Source organism: Narcine bancroftii, chromosome 4, assembly GCF_036971445.1.
Source record: "Narcine bancroftii isolate sNarBan1 chromosome 4, sNarBan1.hap1, whole genome shotgun sequence".
NCBI lineage: Eukaryota > Metazoa > Chordata > Chondrichthyes > Torpediniformes > Narcinidae > Narcine > Narcine bancroftii.
Window position 1 is genome coordinate 170,224,573 of NC_091472.1, and position 18,864 is coordinate 170,243,436.

Here is an 18,864-nt window from a genome sequence, read left to right on the forward strand (position 1 = left end):
GCTATGATCTTATTGACTGGCAGAGCAGGCTCAATGGGCCAGATGGTCTACTCCTGCTCTATTTCTTGTGTTCTTATGAAATCAGACAATCTCAGGCATATTCAGACTATTATTTGCTACAGATTAGTAGCAAGCTCTTTGACCCAACTGATCCACGTCGACTAAGTTGTTTACCCAAGCTAATATTATTTGTCTACATTTGGTCCATATTCAAGGACAAAGGAGAGAATTTATGGTTGGAATCAAATGAAGTAGATGAGGTACTTTGCAAGGAGAAAGACATGGAGCATAGTGATAGAGATCATAATGTGGAAAATGCTAATGTGTTAGGACATTTTGAGATCAAGAGGTGGTGTGGAGTCTTTTGAGAAGTTTTAAAGTAGATATTCCTAGGTATACTGATGGGATACATCCCAAGTTATTGAGGCAAATGATGTTCTTGAAAAGATCTTAACATCCTCAATCACAACATGCAAGGTCCCAGAGGATTGGAGAGTAGTTAATACTGTACTTTTGTTCAAGAAGGGAACTAAGGAGAATCTAGGAAATTATAGACCAGTAATCCTGCATCAATGGGAGGGAAACTAATGAAGAGGATTCTTAGGGATAGGATTCATGCACATATGGTCAGATTGGAGACAGACTTTGTGAACAGCAGTTCATATTATTTTGATTCCAATTTTGAGGAAGTGACAAGGTGAGGGTAGAGCAGTGGATGGAGTTTGGCAAGGCATTTGACAAGGTTCCTCATGGGATGCTGATCCAGAAGGTGCAGATGAATGGATAAGGAATTAGCTGGTCCATAGAAATCATCCACTACCCTGACCTCATCAATCCTCTTGATGACCTCTACAAAAAAACTTGACCAAATTTGTGAGATATGACTTCCCACACAAAACACTACACCGACGTTCCCTCATCAGTCCTGGTCTCTCCTTATTCTGGTAGATGCTGTCCTTTGAAATCCCTCCAGTAATTTCCATAATACAGACGTCAATTTCACCACCACGTACATCCCTGACTTGTACCTGCACGTCTTCTTAAATAAAGCACCCTCCCATGTTCTGGCACCTCACCAGCAGTTAATGATGATTATATCTCTGCTAGGGCCCCATCAATTTCTTCCCTAACTTCCCACAATGTCTGAGGACACACTTGATCAGGCCCTGGAAAATTACCCACTGTAACATGCTTTAAAACTGCTAGCATCTCCTCTTTTGTAATTTGAATATGGTCCAAGACATAAGTCACTCCTTCTCAAGGGCAATGATCGATGGCCAATTAACTTTGACCATGCTGGCCATATATCCAAGTACGAATCAATAGGGACAAAAATGTTTCTTATCAGAGCATTTCATGTGTGTACTCTTCATCATGATGCCTGCTGAGCATTCAGCTGGTGGAAAAGATTCACATTGAACATTGCCAGGTAAAATTGGTTTATATTTTCTGCTCTGGGGAATCATTAGCCACCAACAGGGAGCCGTGTTTTTAAAAGGCTCTGTAAACTGCAGCTGGTGGTTGTAAAGTCATGCACATAATTGACACTCACTGCTGTCTGCTACAGAACACTCAGGAAGTTGACTGGTGATTTGGAAGTTGCTGCAAGGTCACCCTGCAAATTTGGGTAACATGCTGGAGCATTTCCTTCATTTACACGAGACAACATTTTTAAAAAAAAATTGAGGTTTATGATAGACAACTTCAAGGTGAACATAAAGAACTTTCAGATTTGCTGCATCACGTAGGAAGTTGGAGAAACATTAAATTAACTTTTATTGAATTTAGTATGTTTTATCACATCTTGATGCTGACACATTGCGTTAGTTCAACAGATTTTCGTTTGTACTCAGCATCCAGTGCCTTTCATGTAAGTGTCCAACAATAGTTGGCCAGCATTGATGTCTTCCAATTGCCCTGATACTGCCTTTCCATGGTTGCAATCTCCTGGTGAAGTTTTTCACCATGTTCGTCACTGACTGCACCAAGATCAGCAGGGGAGAAATCCAAATGCTAATGCAGACAATGAATTTTCAATGACATGTTGCACTCCATGGCTATGTAAACTTTTTTTTAATATATTTTTTTTATTTTTCACACTGTGAATCATATCAACCAAAATATGTACAAACATATCTCATTAAATTTACAGTGGTCTTTTTTCCCCTTTCCCCCCCCCCCCTTTCCCTCCCTCCCCTCTACCCACCCCCCCCCAAAACCCATAAATATTCAACATATACAATACAATAAAATCATAAAACAATATTTTCACACAAAGGAAAATAAACAAGAAAAATGTGTCATCTATTTATTACACCCAGAATCTAGTCGTTTTGTCTTATCATTTTCATTTTAGGGGATGGAGGTCGTAGGCAAACTCTCTATGATATGTTCCATGTATGGTTCCCAAATTTGTTCAAACATTGTGACTTTATTTTTTAAATTACATGTTATTTTTTTCCAATGGAATACATTTATTCATTTCCATGTATCATTGCTGTATACTCATGCTCTCTTCCATTTTCCAAGTTGACATTATGCATTTTTTTGCTATCGCTAAAGCTATCATAATGAATTTTTTTTCCACTTTACCCAATTTGAGGCCTAATTCTTTACTTCTTATGTTACTTAAAAGAAATATCTCTGGTTTTTTGGTATGTTATTTTTTGTAATTTTATTTAATTCTTCCCAAAACGTATTTACTTCCGTACATGCCCAAGTTGCATGTAATGTTGTTCCCATTTCCTTCTTACAGCGAAAACATCTGTCCGATAATGTTGAATCCCATTTTTTTAAATTTTAGAGGAGTTCATCCCTGTATAACCAATTATACTGTATCATGCATAACCTTGTGTTTATTGTATTCTTCATAGTTCCAGAACATAACTTTTCCCATACTTCATTTTTTAATCTTTATGTTTAGATCCTTTTCCCACTTCTGCTTAGGTTTATAGTTTATTTCATTTTCCTTATCTTGCAGTTTAATGTACATGTTCGTTATAAATCTTTGATTATCATTGTGTCTGTAATCATATATTCAAAGCTGCTTCCTTCAGGTAATCTCAATCTGTTTCCCAATTTATCCTTTAAATAAGCTTTCAATTGATGATATGCAAACATTGTACAATGAGTTATTCCATATTTGTACTTCAACTGTTCAAATGTTAATAAATTATTTCCCAAAAAGCAGTTTTCTATTCTTTTGATTCCTTTTCTCTCCCATTCTCTAAAGGAAAGGTTGTCTATTGTAAAAGGGATAAGCGGATTTTGCGTCAATAGTAATTTTGGTATTTGATCATTCGTTTTTTTTTCCTTTCAAAGTGGATTAAGTAAATGATGCCGTACTGGTGAATTTTTATATTGCACCAGCTTTTCATCCCACTTATAAAGTATATGTTTCGGTACCTGTCATGATAATGAATATGTATGAGATATACCGGAAGTCACGTGGTATGAGAGAGAGATAAGAATACAAGCAAGAGAACAAAGGAAACCGGAGAATAAAAAGACACTAAGAAGTTTACCTGATAAACTTGTGTTTAATGTTTTATTAACTTCACATTTCGGGCCACAAATGTGACATTGGCGACGAGGATGGGATTGGAGCTTGAAGAAAATTAAAGACTAAACAAGATTACAGAGGATTACAGACAACTTCAAGGTGATAAGAATTTTCTCTTTGCTTAGTACTTTTGGGGCTGGAATATTTCCTCATGGCTGGTGCAGACGGTGACTTTCTAACACATAGTGGAATTGCTCATTTTGACCCAACGGGTGATGCAAGCACTGTAAGTGTAAAGTGGAAGGCATGGCTGGAAGAATTTGAATCCTACGCCGACAGTCGTGGCCTATTTCTAGATACTGGTACAGTTGAACAAAAAGCGCAGAGAAGGGCGTTATTTCTTTTCACTGCAGGACCCTCAGTTCGGGAAACATTTAAAACACTTTTGAATACTGGAAGAAAGGATGAGTACCAGAAAGCGGTAGATGCATTAAATGCACACTATGTAGTGACACCGAATGCTACATTTCAACGCCATTTGTTTCGGAGAACGAGACAAGAAGATGGCCAGACAATTGCTCAGTACGTGACGAGACTACGCCAGCTAGCTGTTAGATGCAATTACATGCCAGCTGATTTGGACAACCAATTATTGGATCAAGTTGTACAGCACTGCAGATCAGATAAACTCAGAAGACGTCTACTGGAAAAGTTGGAACTCACCGATGCTTTAACCATTGCTGCTGCATTAGAGGCTGTTGAAGGGCAATTTCATACCATGACCCTGAAAGACAACTCAAGCCAGCAAATTAAGAGGCTCTCACATCGCCATAACCAGCCAAGATATACGTCGACACAGGATGTGGAGTGTTATCGATGTGGAAACCGAGGTCACTTTGGAAAAGACCCATATTGACCAGCCAAAGGCAAAGTTTGCAGAAAGTGTGGAGGTTATCGATGTGGAAACCGAGGTCACTTTGGAAAAGACCCATATTGCCCGGCCAAAGGCAAAGTTTGCAGAAAGTGTGGAGGTAAGGACCATTTTGCAAAGAAGTGCAAAAGCAAGTCCAATGCAGACCAGAAGAGGAAGAGTACAACTTCCAAGGGCAAAGCCTGGGGGAAAGGAAAGTATCCTGGAAAGAAAGATACCATTCGCCAGATAGACGGTGACGATGATGATACCCAGGAGGAACAGAGTTGTTACCAATTTACGTTGAATGAAGTACATCATGAGAAAGTCCCAGTGATCATTGGTGGAGTGACAGTTCAGGTCATTGTAGACTCAGGCAGTGACAGTAATGTGATTGATTGACATTTATGGGAGAAGTTGAAAAGGAAAAAGATCATCTGTACCTCAAAGAAGTGTTCCAAGAAACTGTATCCATACACAGCAACCAAGCCATTGCAGACCATTGGATGTTTTACTGCAACTGTTGAAGCTGGAGATAAGTACACCGAAGCAGAGTCTATGGTCATAGAAGAGAGGGGAGAACCATTGCTGAGTAGAAGCACAGTGCAAGACCTGGCAATACTTCATATTGGAGGTTGTGTCAATTCAATTCAGTCATACGAGGATATGAAGCAAGAATTCCCCGCAGTCTTCCAAGGAGTAGGAAAGCTGAAAGGTCGACAATTGAAGCTAGCGGTAGATGAAACGGTCAAACCCAAGGCACAACCAATGCGCCGAACTCCGTTTGGACTTCGTGGGAAAGTCGAAGCCAAAATTAAAGAATTGATCGAACAAGACATTATTGAACCTGTGGAACATTCGACACAATGGGTCAGTCCCGTAGTGATTGTGCCCAAACCAAAGGGTGACATAAGACTATGAGTTGACATGAGAATGGCCAATGAAGCTATAATTAGAGAACGACACCCTATACCAACAGTGGAGGAAATACTTCAAGAACTAACTACCAGCAAGATATTCTCAAAAATTGATCTGAAATGGGGCTATCATCAATTAGAGCTGGATCCAGGTTCCCGAGATGTAACTACATTTGTGACTCACTGTGGATTGTATCGTTACAAGAGACTATCATTTGGAATTAATGCAGCTTCGGAGATCTACCAGTATGAAATCCATCGAGTGATTCAAGGCATTCCTGGAGTTGCCAACATTTCTGACGACATCATAGTCCATGCACCAACGAAGGAAGAGCATGACAAACGGTTGAGGTGTGTACTGTCTAGACTACAGGAGGCAGGCCTTACCGTGAATGGAAACAAGTGCCAGTTCGGTGTGTCAGAAATGGACTTCATGGGACACAGACTTACACGGAAAGGACTAAACCCTGCAGAGGTCAAGGAGAAAGCTATTGCAGAGGCACGTGCACCTCAGAACGCAACAGAAGTGAGGAGTTTCCTGGGATTGGTCAATTTTTGTGCAAAGTTCATTCCTAATTTCGCTACAGTGGCAGAACCACTAAGGAAACTAACCAGGAAAGGTGTACCATTTCATTTTGGATCTGAGCAGAAGAAAGCGTTCACAGCGCTGAAGCAAAGCCTGACAGATGCAAAAACTCTGGGATATTACGATCCGGCGGCATCAACCAAAGACATAGCGGATGCCAGCCCAGTTGGTTTAGGAGCCGTGTTGGTCCAGATGCATGATGGAGGACCAAGAATCATTGCCTATGCCAGCAGATCGTTATCAGTTGTGGAAAGAAGATACTCTCAGACAGAGAAAGAAGCACTCGGACTTGTATGGGCCTGTGAGAGGTTCCATGCATATTTATACGGCATTGAATTTGAACTCATCACAGATCATAAGCCATTAGAGGTGATCTATGCACCTAGATCCAAACCATGTGCCAGAATAGAGAGATGGGTACTCAGACTACAACTCTACAAATATAAAGTAATCCACATTGCAGGGAAAGCAAACATTGCTGATCCGCTGTCCAGATTGGTGAAGGTTGGTGGTCCACAATCCAAGTCAGAATTGGGAACAGAAACAGAGAGCTTTGTACGCTTCGGAGCTATTCAGTCGACACCGAAAGCTGTGACTACGAAGGAGGTCGAGAGAGAATCCGAACGTGATCCAGAACTCATGGAAGTAAGAGAATGCATACAGAGTGGACAATGGGACAAGTGTACTCACAAGGCTTACATTCCCATTAGAGACGAACTTTGTTGCATCGGACAGTGTGTATTGAGAGGTTGCAGATTGGTGATCTGCAAAGATTGAGACCGGATCGTATCCTTAGCACATGAAGGACACCTAGGTATTGTTAGTACCAAGCAAAACCTCAGAACCAAGGTATGGTGGCCAGGTTGTGATAAGGACGCAGAGAAATTTGTTAAAACTTGTCACGGATGTCAAATCACAAGTAGGAGTAATCCGCCAGAACCGATCCGGAGTACGCAACTTCCGACAGGACCATGGATCGACGTAGCTGTTGATTTTCTTGGACCTTTACCGACGGGTGAATCAATTATGGTAGTGATAGATTACTACAGCAGATACTATGAGTACGTGGTGTTGAAGTCCACAACCACTGAAAAAACAATACAAGCGTTAGCAGAGATATTCGCAAGATATGGATTACCTGTTACATTATACTCTGACAATGGTCCACAATTCATTTCAGAGACATTTGCGGAATACATGAGGACCACAGGTATCCACCATCATAAAGTAACCCCGAAATGGCCGCAAGCCAATGGAGAAGTAGAGAGACAAAATCAGTCCATTGAAAAACGATTGAGGATTGTACACGCAGAAGGACAAAATTGGCGAGAAGCATTGCTATCTTATGTGGCTGTCTATTGAGCAACGCCTCATGTAACCACTGGAAAAAGTCCTGCAGAAGCATTTTTTGGGAGAAAAATCCGCACAAGAATGCCAGAAATAAAGGAAATCCGAGACAACCAGGAGATGAGGGACCACGATGCTGAAAAGAAAGGTGCAGCAAAGCTGTACACAGATTCAAAATGTGGAGCCAAATACTCAGACATCATGCCAGGAGATAATGTTCTAGTGAGGCATGAAACTGGTGGTAAGCTAGACACACCTTATTACCATCAACCCTATACTGTCGTATCCAGAAGTGGCAGTATGGTGACAGTCAAGTCTCTGACTGGAGTCCTGTATAAGAGAAATGTATCAGGTGTAAAAAGGTACCAGTCCAGAGATACATCGAGTGAAGAGGTTGAAAGGCCAATACGAGATGCTGAAACTGAGAGACCTGATGATGTTCCAGAGGCAGTTACCAGCACTCCTGATGAAGTGACTAGAGCGCCAGAAACACCCGAAGCCGTGATGAGCAGTATTGCCGACGCTGAGAGTGAACAACCGAGAAGCGACGACAATATCGCAGTCAGGCCGAAACGAAACCGGAAAGTGCCCAAACGATACGAAGACTTTGTGCCATAGTTTTAATAAGAACTTTGGGACAGTATTTAATCTTATATCATAAAGTGCATGTATGAGTGCTGTAGGAAGTAAATTTTATGTAGTTGAGTTATAGTATTACCATTAGTTACGATGTTTGTATGTTTCCGAGGGATATTGGTAAGTGAAGGTAAAGTTTATTTCTGATTAAAGGAGGGATGTCATGATAATGAATATGTATGAGATATACCGGAAGTCACGTGGTATGAGAGAGAGATAAGAACACAAGCAAGAGAACAAAGGAAACCGGAGAATAAAAAGACACTAAGAAGTTTACCTGATAAACTTGTGTTTAATGTTTTATTAACTTCACATTTCGGGCCACAAATGTGACAGTACGTTTTCCCCTATTTTATCTAGTTCTATCTTAGTCCAGTCTGGTTTTTCCCTTGTCTGGTAAAAACCTGGTAAATACCTTAATTGTGCGGCTCTATAAAAATTTCTAAAATTTGGTAACTGTAAACCACCTTGATTATTCCTCTTTGCTAATTTATCTAACGCTACCCTTGGATTCCTCCCTTTCCACAAGAATTTCCTTAATATTCTCTTTAGTTCCTTAAAGAATTTTTCTGTTAAGGAAATTGATAACAATTGAAATAAGTATTGTATCCTTGGGAACACGTTCATTTTAATGCAGTTTATCCTCCCTATCAACGTTAACGGTAATTCTTTCCAATGTTCTAAGTCTTCCTGCAATTTCTTTATTAGTGGCTGATAATTTAGTTTGTACAAGTGGCTTAAGTTATTATCTAACCTGATTCCTAAGTATTGGATTGCTTCTGCTTGCCATTTAAATGGTGATTCTTTTTAAAATTTTGTATAATCCGCATTACTCATTGGCATCACTTCACATTTATTTGCATTGATCTTGTACCCCGATATTTCTCCATACTCCTTCAATTTCTTATGTAATTCTTTTATTGATATTTCTGGTTCTGTTAAGTATACTATGATGTCATCTGCAAGTAAGCTGATTTTATACTCCTTCTCCTTTATTTTTTTCCCTTTTATTTTATTTTCTATTCCTATCAGTTCTGCCAAAGGTTCAATTTTAGCTAAAAACTCTTCTATTTTATCACCTTTCCCCTTGTTCTCAGTTTGGTATAATTGTTCATAAAATTCCTTAAAGCTCTCATTAATCTCTGTTGTATTATATGTAATTTGTTTGTCCTTTTTCCTTGATGCCAGTATCGTTCTTTTAGCTTGTTTTGTTTTAAGTTGCCAGGCTAATATTTTATGTGTTTTTTCTCCCAGTTTGTAATACTTTTGCTTTGTTTTTGAGCTAGTGGAGTTTTTCTAGTGAACCGGTGAGGACTCGAAAGGCTGACATGGCCTGTTTCTGCTCCGTAAATGGTTAAATGGTTTTCATTATGTTCTTCTCTACCTTGAACATTTGTAATGTTTCGTATTTTATTTTTTTGTCCGTCAATTCTTTCCTTTTCATTATATCATCCGTTTTTACTAATTTCTTTTCTGTACTTACTATCTCCTTTTCCAACTGTTCTATTTCCCAATTGTAATCCTTTTTCATCTTAGTCACATAACATATTATCTGCCCTCTAATGAAGGGTTTCATTGCGTCCCATAATATAAATTTGTCTTTCACTGATCCTGTGTTTATTTCAAAATATGTTTTAATTTGGCATTCAATAAACTCCCTAAATTCCTGTCTTTTAAGTAGCATGGAGTTTAACCTCCATCTATATATTCTTGGTGGGATATCCTCCAGTTCTATTGCTAATAATAGGGGTGAATGATCTGATAGTAGACTAGCTTTATACTCAGTTTTCCTAACTCTCCCTTGAATATGGGCTGACAACAAAAACATATCAAAAGTTTTGGGCCGACTCGAAAAATATCGAATAAAGTTGATTTCGCTGTATTAAATTCATTCCTTCTCTCTTGGGTGTTGCCTCCTCCATATATCCATAAGTTTCATTTCCTGCATTTATTTCACCATAAATTTGGCTACTTCATTCTTTTTACTTGCTTTTTGTCCAGTTTTATCTAACATTGGGTCCAAATTAAGGTTAAAATCCCCTCCTATAATATATTTCCTTGTGTGTCTGCAATCTTCAAAAAAATAGCCCGCATAAACTTTTGATCCTCCTCGTTAGGTGCATATATATTGAGCAAATTCCAAAATTCTGAGTATATCTGACACTTTATCATTGCATACCTCCCTGCCGGATCTATTATTTCCTCCTCTATTTTGATTGGTACATTTTTGTTAACTAGTATGGCTACACCTCTAGGTTTTCAATTATAGGATGCTGCCGTTATGTGTTCTACCCAGTCTCTCTTTAGTTTGTTATGTTCCGCTTCAGTTAAATGCGTTTCGTGCACAAATGCTATATCTATTTTTTTCCTTCAATAAATTTAGTAGCCTCTTCCTTTTAATTTGGTTATGTATTCCATTAATATTTATAGTCATATAGTTCAACATGGCCATCTTGCATACACCTCTTTTCCACCTCTTGGCCACCTCCATCCCCCTTTTCCCCATTTTCATCTCTTAGTTTTCTCTTATTACACTTAATGTACAACAAGACATTTAAGACATAAAATATCCCCTGCAGTTCCCACATCCACTAATACCTTAACCCCAAAAGATCCCCCCTCTCTGAGTTTCCCCATATCCCATGCCGGGCAACCACAATCCCCTTTTCTTTTGGATTGCGATCTTGTTCGCAGCATCAACTGATTTTGCAGAGACGGTTATTCCCCCTCCACCCAGCCCTCTTCAGAAAACACTTTTTAAAAAAAATACATATAACAAAGCTCTCTCTCTTCTTTTTCCCCCTATCCCTTCCTTCCCTTCTCTTTTCCCTCTTTAGTTCTTTACATATACATTGTTTTTACATCTTTATATATACTTTATCACCATTCTTCATTCTTGTTACATCTCTTTGACTCTTCTCCTGTCCTGCAAACGTTCTGCGAATTCTTGTGCTTTCTCTGGATCCAAGAACAGTCTGTTTTGCTCCCCGGGTATCAATATTTTAAGCACGGCTAGATGTCTTAATATGAATTTGTAACCTTTTTTCCATGAAGTTGATTTCGCTGTATTAAATTACTTCCTCCTCTTTAAGAGTTCAAAACTTATGTCTGGGTAAAAAAAATATTTTTTGACGCTTGTATTCCAATGGTTCATTATCTTCTCTAATTTTAATCCTTGCCCGTTCCAGTATATTTTCTCTTGTTGTGTATCTCAAAAATTTTACTAAGATGGATCTTGGTTTTTGATGTGTCTGTGGTTTCGGAGCTAATGCTCTGTGTGCCCTTTCTATTTCCATTTCTTCCTGCATTTCTGTCATTCCCAAGACCTTCTGGATCCATCCTTTTATAAATTCCTTCATGTCTGTGCCTTCTTCACCCTCCTTCAGGCCCACCATTTTTATGTTGTTTCGCCTACTATAATTTTCCAACATATCAATTTTCTGAGATAACAACTCTTGTGTCTCTTTAATTTTTTTTGGCACTTTCTTTCAATTTTTCTCTTAAGTCATTCACTTCCATTTCTACAGCCGTTTCCCGCTCTTCCACATTCTGAACTCTTTTCCCTATTTCTGTCATTACCAGTTCTAACCTTTGCATTTTATCTTCTGTTCTTTTCATTTTCCTTTTATTTGCGTTAAACTCTAATGACAACCATTCTTTTACTGATCTCATTTGTTCTTCAAAAAAGACTTTATCTATATTCTGTTCATCAGTTTTACCTTTTGTGATAGTATAGACCTATCACCAATGTATATAGTTACAGTATCTAGAGTATGTAATGACTGTGCTTACAGTGATTGGCTGAGAGCTTAGCCACACCTGCTGTCTGGGCCTTAAAGGGTTATGTCCCTAGCCATGTCGGATCATTCCGGACTGGTCGGCCACCTGTGAAGAGCTCCTGTCTTTTGCTAATAAAAGCCTAGGTTTGGATCAACAAGTCTTTGGTTCTTTCGATGAGCTCTACACCTTTTATTTCTCTTTGTCCATCAGTTTTACTTTCTATTTCTCTGTGAAGATCTTGGTCTTCTTCTTCCTCTACTTCTTTGTTTGTATCTGTGTTTGTGTCTTCTTCTCCTCTTCTTTGTTTCTGTGTCTCTTCTGTTTTTCCTGATGAGCTGCTTGCATCTCTTTGTCGGGCCTCTTGTTGCTGTTCCTCCCCTCCTGGGCTGCTCGTTTGTTGTGCTTCCTTTTTTTAAATTTTTTAAAATTTTTCACACTATGAACCATACTAACCAAAATACACACAAACATTTGCCTCTTGAATATAGTGTCATTTTCTCCCCTTTTCCCCCCTCCCTTCCCTCCCTCCTTCACCCCCCTCCCCACTCACTCAACGTTCAACATACATGATACATTAAACTCATTAAACAATGTCGTCACACAATGAAAATAAACAAGAAATTTGTGTCTTCTACTTTTACATACTGGGTCAGTTCATTTCGTCTTCTTCTCCTTCTGTCATTTTAGGCGGTGGAGGTCCGCGGTAGGACTTCTCTATTGTGTTCCATGTACGGTTCCCAAATTTGTTCAAAAACTGTGATGTTATTTCTTAAATTATATGTTATTTTTTCCAATGGAATACATTTATTCATTTCTCTGTACCATTGTTGTATTCTCAGGCTATCTTCTAATTTCGAGGTTGACATAATACATTTTTTTGCTACAGCTAAGGCTATCATAATAAATCTTTTTTGTGCTCCATCCAAATTGAGTCCAAGTTCTTTACTTCTTATATTACTTAGAAGAAATATCTCTGGATTTTTTGGTATGTTGCTTTTTGTGATTTTATCTTCCTAAGATTTAGATCTTCCTAAAACTTTTCCACTTTCTCACATGCCCAAATTGCATGTACTGTTGTTCCTGTTTCCTTCTTACAGCGAAAACATCTGTCTGATACTGTTGGGTCCCATTTATTTAACTTTTGGGGAGTGGTGTATAGCCTGTGTATCCAGTTATATTGTATCATGCGTAACCTCGTGTTTATTGTATTTCTCATAGTTCCGGAGCATAGCTTTTCCCATGTTTCATTCTTTATCTTTATGTTAAGATCTTGTTCCCATTTTACAGCTTGTTTCCTCGTTCTCTTTCTCTTGCAGTTTGATGTACATGTTTGTTATAAATCTTTTAATTATCATTGTGTCTGTAATCACATATTCAAAATTGCTTCCTTCTGGTAACCTCAGTCTGCTTCCCAATTTGTCCTTCAAGTAGGTTTTCAGTTGGTGGTATGCAAACATTGTACTGTGCGTTATACCATATTTGTCCTTCATTTGTTGAAAAGATAAAAATTTATTTCATGAAAAACAATTTTCTATTCTTTTGATCCCTTTTCTCCCCCATTGTCTAAAGGAAAGGTTATCTATTCTGAAAAGGATTAGTTGATTTTGGGTCAATATTAATTTTGGTAGTTGATAATCTGTTTTATTCCTTTCTACGTGAATCTTCTTCCAAATGTTGAGCAGATGGTGCGGTACTGGTGAATTCCTATGTTGCACCAGCTTTTCATCCCACTTATATAGTATATGTTCAGGTACCTTCTCCCTATTTTATCTAGCTCTAATCTGGTCCAATCTGGTTTTTCCCTTGTTTGATAAAAATCTGATAGGTATCTTAATTTTGCTGCTCTATAATAATTCTTGAAATTTGGTAGCTGTAAGTCCCCTTGTTTGTACCATTCTGTTAATTTATCTAGCGCTATGCTCGGTTTCCCCCCTTTCGATAAGAATTTCCTTATTATTTTCTTTAGCTCCTTGAAGAATTTCTCTGTTAGGTGAATTGGTAATTATTGAAATAGGTATTGTATCCTTGGGAAGAAATTCATTTTAACACAATTTACCTTTCCTATTAGTGTTAGTGGTAAATCTTTCCAATGTTCTAAGTCATCTTGTAATTTCTTCATTAATGGCTGATAATTTAGTTTGTATAGATGGCGTAGATTATTATCTAGTTGTATACCTAGGTATCAAATTGCTTGTGCTTGCCATCTAAATGGTGATTCTTTCTTAAACTTTGTAAAATCTGCATTATTCATTGGCATTGCTTCACTTTTATTTGCATTGATCTTGAACCCCGATACTTCTCCATATTCCTTCAATTTCTTATGTAATTCTTTCATTGATATTTCTGGTTCTGTTAAGTATACTTACGTCATCTGCAAATAGACTGATTTTATATTCCTTCTCTTTTATTTTTATCCCTCTTATTTTATTTTCTGTTCTTATTAGTCCTGCCCGTGGTTCTATAGCTAACGCGAACAGTGAGGGAGATAGTGGACATCCCTGCCTAGTTGACCTGCTTAATTTAAATTGTTTTGACATATATATCCATTTACTGTCACCTTCGCCAATGGTCCCTTATATTATGCTTTAACCTACCTCTGGTAGGTTGAACCTCTGTAGTTCTTTGAATAAATAATTCCATTCTACTCTGTCAAAAGCCTTCTCTGCGTCTAAGGCAACCGCCACTGTTGGTGTCTTGTTTCCTTGTACTGCATGGATTAAGTTAATGAACTTACAGATGTTGTCCGTTGTTGGTCTTTTCTTAATAAATCCAGTTTGATCTAGTTTTACTATTTTTGGTACACAGTCGGCCAATCTGTTTGCTAATAGTTTAGCTATTATCTTATAATCTGTGTTAAGTAGAGATATTGGTCTATATGATGCTGGTGTTAGTGGATCTTTCCTCATCTTTGGTATTATGTAATTATTGCTGTTTTGCATGAATCTAGCATGTTTTGTGTTTCTTCAATCTGGTTCATTACTTCCAGGAGAGGAGGAATTAATAAGTCTTTAAATATTTTATAGAATTCTATTGGGACTCCATTCTCTCCTGGTGTTTTATTGTTCAGTAGTTTTTTTTAATATATCCTGTATTTCCTCTAATTCAATTGTTTTATTAATTTATTTTGCTCCTCTTCTTGCAATTTTGGTAGTTCAATTTTAGCTAGAAATTAATCTATTTTGTCTTCTTTCCCTTCGTTCTCAGTTCGATATAGTTGCTCGTAGAATTCCTTGAAGTTTTCATTGATCTCCGTTGGGTTATATGTAATTTGTTTGTCCTTTTTCCTTGATGTCAATACCGTTTGTTCTGTCTTAAGCTGCCAAGCTAGTATTTTGTGCATTTTTTCTCCTAGCTCCTGTCTTGTCTTAATTATGTTCTTCTCCACCTTATATGTTTGTAGTGTTTCATATTTTATTTTTTTGTCCGCCAATTCTCTTCTTTTTGTTGTATCTTCCCTTATTGCTAATTCTTTTTCTGCTTCTTGACATTGGTCTTCTTGTCAATCTTCCCTCCGTCTGTCTTCCACGTCTGTTTTGTTGCTCCCTCTTCTGCTGTCTTCCTTATCCTACAGCTGAGAGCCCTGGTGTCAGCATCTCTCACCTGCTCGCTCTGTGACAACCCGCTCCTCTGCTGAGCCCCCCTCCCGCCGGTGTCCTCTTTCTCCTTTGATTGTGCAGAGACGCACTTTTGTTTGGCTCCGAGAGCCATTTTTGTAGAGCACTGGCTGGTGGGTCACAACTCTGCAGGGCAGGCACTGACCTCAAGGGTCGAGCGCTCCTCGTCACCACAGCGTCCTGTTCCTTCCTGCAGGTAAGGCCTTCTTTCTTCTTGGGTGACTTTTATACTTCATTTTTTCCAGTTGTTTTTACTTTCTCCTTCTTGGAAGCCATCTTCTTTCTCGTCTCTGTATTTTTATCTTCTATTTCTTGTACTCTATTTTTGCTATGCTTTGCTTTTTCCTAACTTTTTTCCTATTTTCCTGGAGAGGGCTGGTTTTCCCGACTGGCCACTACTCCATCACGTGACTCCTCGGCTTTGTAAACTTGAAGTAGAGTTAAAATGACGGGACATTACAAAAATAGGTTATTCTTTCTTTCTTTCTTCTTTGGCCTGGCTTCGTGGACGAAGATTTATGGAGGGGGTAAAAAGTCCACGTCAGCTGCAGTCTCGTTTGTGGCTGACAAGTCCGATGCGGGACAGGCAGACACGATTGCAGCGGTTGCAAGGGAAAATTGGTTGGTTGGGGTTGGGTGTTGGGTTTTTCCTCCTTTGCCTTTTGTCAGTGAGGTGGGCTCTGCGGTCTTCTTCAAAGGAGGTTGCTGCCCGCCAAACTGTGAGGCGCCAAGATGCACGGTTTGAGGCGTTATCAGCCCACTGGCGGTGGTCAATGTGGCAGGCACCAAGAGATTTCTTTAGGCAGTCCTTGTACCTTTTCTTTGGTGCACCTCTGTCACGGTGGCCAGTGGAGAGCTCGCCATATAACACGATCTTGGGAAGGCGATGGTCCTCCATTCTGGAGATGTGACCCACCCAGCGCAGCTGGATCTTCAGCAGCGTGGACTCGATGCTGTCGACCTCTGCCATCTCGAGTACTTCGACGTTAGGGATGAAAGCGCTCCAATGGATGTTGAGGATGGAGCGGAGACAACGCTGGTGGAAGCGTTCTAGGAGCCGTAGGTGGTGCCGGTAGAGGACCCATGATTCAGAGCCGAACAGGAGTGTGGGTATGACAACGGCTCTGTATACACTTATCTTTGTGAGGTTTTTCTTATAGGTTATATCTTAAAAAAAAAGGTACAATATTAAAGTGATTTTTGTGGTCAGCAGTCCAAAATCCATAAAATACACCCGAAAGTGTTCAGGAAGAAAAATCTTAGTTGTCCAGTGTTTTTACCATTTTCATATACTGTATTATAACAGTGGGTGGTCATGGTGGGGAACTGGCTGATGGAGGACCTCAGTTTTCTTCAGGCTGACTTCCAGGCCAAACATTTTGGCAGTTTCCGCAAAACAGGACGTCGTGCGCTGGAGAGCTGGCTCTGAATGGGCAACTAAAGCGGCATCGTCTGCAAAGAGTAGTTCACGGACAAGTTGCTCTTGTGTCTTGGTGTGAGCTTGCAGGCGCCTCAGATTTAAGAGACTGCCATCCGTGCGGTACCGGATGTAAACAGCGTCTTCATTGTTGAGGTCTTTCATGGCTTGTTTCAGCATCATGCTGAAGAAGATAGTAAAGGGGGTTGGTGCGAGGACGCAGCCTTGCTTCATGTCGTTGTCAATGGAGAAGGGTTCAGAGAGCTCATTGTTGTATCTGACCTGACCTTGTTGGTTTTCATGCAGTTGAATAACAATTTTGAGGAACTTTGGGGGGCATCCGAGGTGCTCTAGTATTTGCCAAAGCCCTTTCCTGCGCACGGTGTGGAAGGCCTTGGTGAGGTCAACAAAGGTGATGTCGAATCCTTTGTTTTGTTCTCTGCACTTTTCTTGGAGCTGTCTGAGGGCAAAGACCATGTCAGTAGTTCCTCTGTTTGTGCGAAAGCTACACTGTGATTCTTGGAGGACATTTTCGGCGACATTTTCGGAGAATCGTAACGAAGATTTTGCCTGCAACGGAGAGCAGCGTGATTCCCCTGTAGTTTGAGCAGTCTAATTTCTCGCCTTTGTTTTGTACAGGGTGATGATGATGGCATCATGAAGGTCCTGAGGCAGATTTCCATGGTCCCAGCAGAGCATGAAAACCTCATGCAGTTTGGTATACAGAGCTTTGCTGCCAGCCTTCCAGACCTCTGGGGGGTATTCCATCCATACCTGCTGCTTTGCCACTTTTCAGTTGTTGAATTGCCTTATATCTCCATCCTCATCTCCATCGGGCACATGGAACTCAAAATGGTCAACCAGTTTACCTACCTCGGCTGCACCATTTCATCTGATGCAAGGATCGACAAAGAGATAGACAACAGACTCGCCAAGGCAAATAGCGCCTTTGGAAGGCTACACAAAAGAATCTGGAAAAACAACCACCTGAAGAAACACACAAAGATCAGCGTGTACAGAGCCATTGTCATACCCACGTTCCTGTTCGGCTCCGAATTATGGGTCCTCTACCGGCATCACCTACGGCTCCTACAGCGCTTCCATCAGCGCTGTCTCCGCTCCATCCTCAACATTCGTTGGAATGACTTCATCACCAACATCGAAGTACTCGGGCTGGCAGAGTCCGCAAGCATCAAATCCATGCTGCTGAAGATCCAACTGCGCTGGGTGGGTCAGGTCTCCAGAATGGAGGACCATCGCCTTCCCAAGATCGTGTTCTATGGTGAGCTCTCTACTGGCCACCAAGACAGAGGTGCACCAAAGAAGAGGTACAAGGACTGCCTAAAGAAATCTCTTGGTGCCTGCCACATTGACCACCGCCAGTGGGCTGATCTCGCCTCCAACCGTGCATCTTGGCGCCTCACAGTTTGGCGGGCAGCAACCTCCTTTGAAGAAGACTGCAGAGCCCACCTCACTGACAAAAGACAAAGGAGGAAAAACCCAACACCCAACCCCAACCCACCAATTTTGCCTTGCAACCGCTGCAACCATGCCTGTCTGTCCCGCGTCGGACTTGTCAGTCACCAACGAGTCTGCAGCAGACGTGGACATACCCCTCCATAAATCTTCGTCTGCGAAGTCAAGTCAAAGATTATAACAGTACAAAAGGTTGTCAATTAGCTATTGAGTCAATGGCAGTACCCAGGAGAGCAATTTCAATAAGTAAAACTGTTATAATCAGCAACTCTCAAGACTTTGGGGATGCCAAGCAACCAATTTCTCTGGACTATGTTATTTCAGATAATGTTATTCCAAATAATACTCCAACATACTTTTATTTCACCTGTTTTTAAGATGTTAACAGTTCAATAATATAAATGTATCTGGGATATGGTTACAAAGGGGCACAATAACCTGAGCCCCATCCAGCATGGCAACCACCAATGAGCCCAATGCTGAAAACGTGATATTGGACAGTGTTCAAGTTCATTATCATGAGTACACATGTACAACCAGACGAAACAGCATTTCTCCAGACCTTGGTGCACACACAATACAGAATGCATAATAGATCACAAACATACTTAAATACAGTATAAATAAATACTTTGGATTAATTTCATCATTTACATGAATCTAACAGCCTATGTGAATA

At 39.9% G+C, this 18,864-nt stretch overlaps 1 protein-coding gene across 2 annotated transcripts in view; it reads right to left on the reverse strand.

The window, feature by feature from the left end:
• The window catches only part of hnf1a (HNF1 homeobox a), a 379,757-nt gene that overhangs the window by 318,451 nt on the left and 42,442 nt on the right, over window positions 1–18,864 (reverse strand). The window lies entirely within an intron of this gene.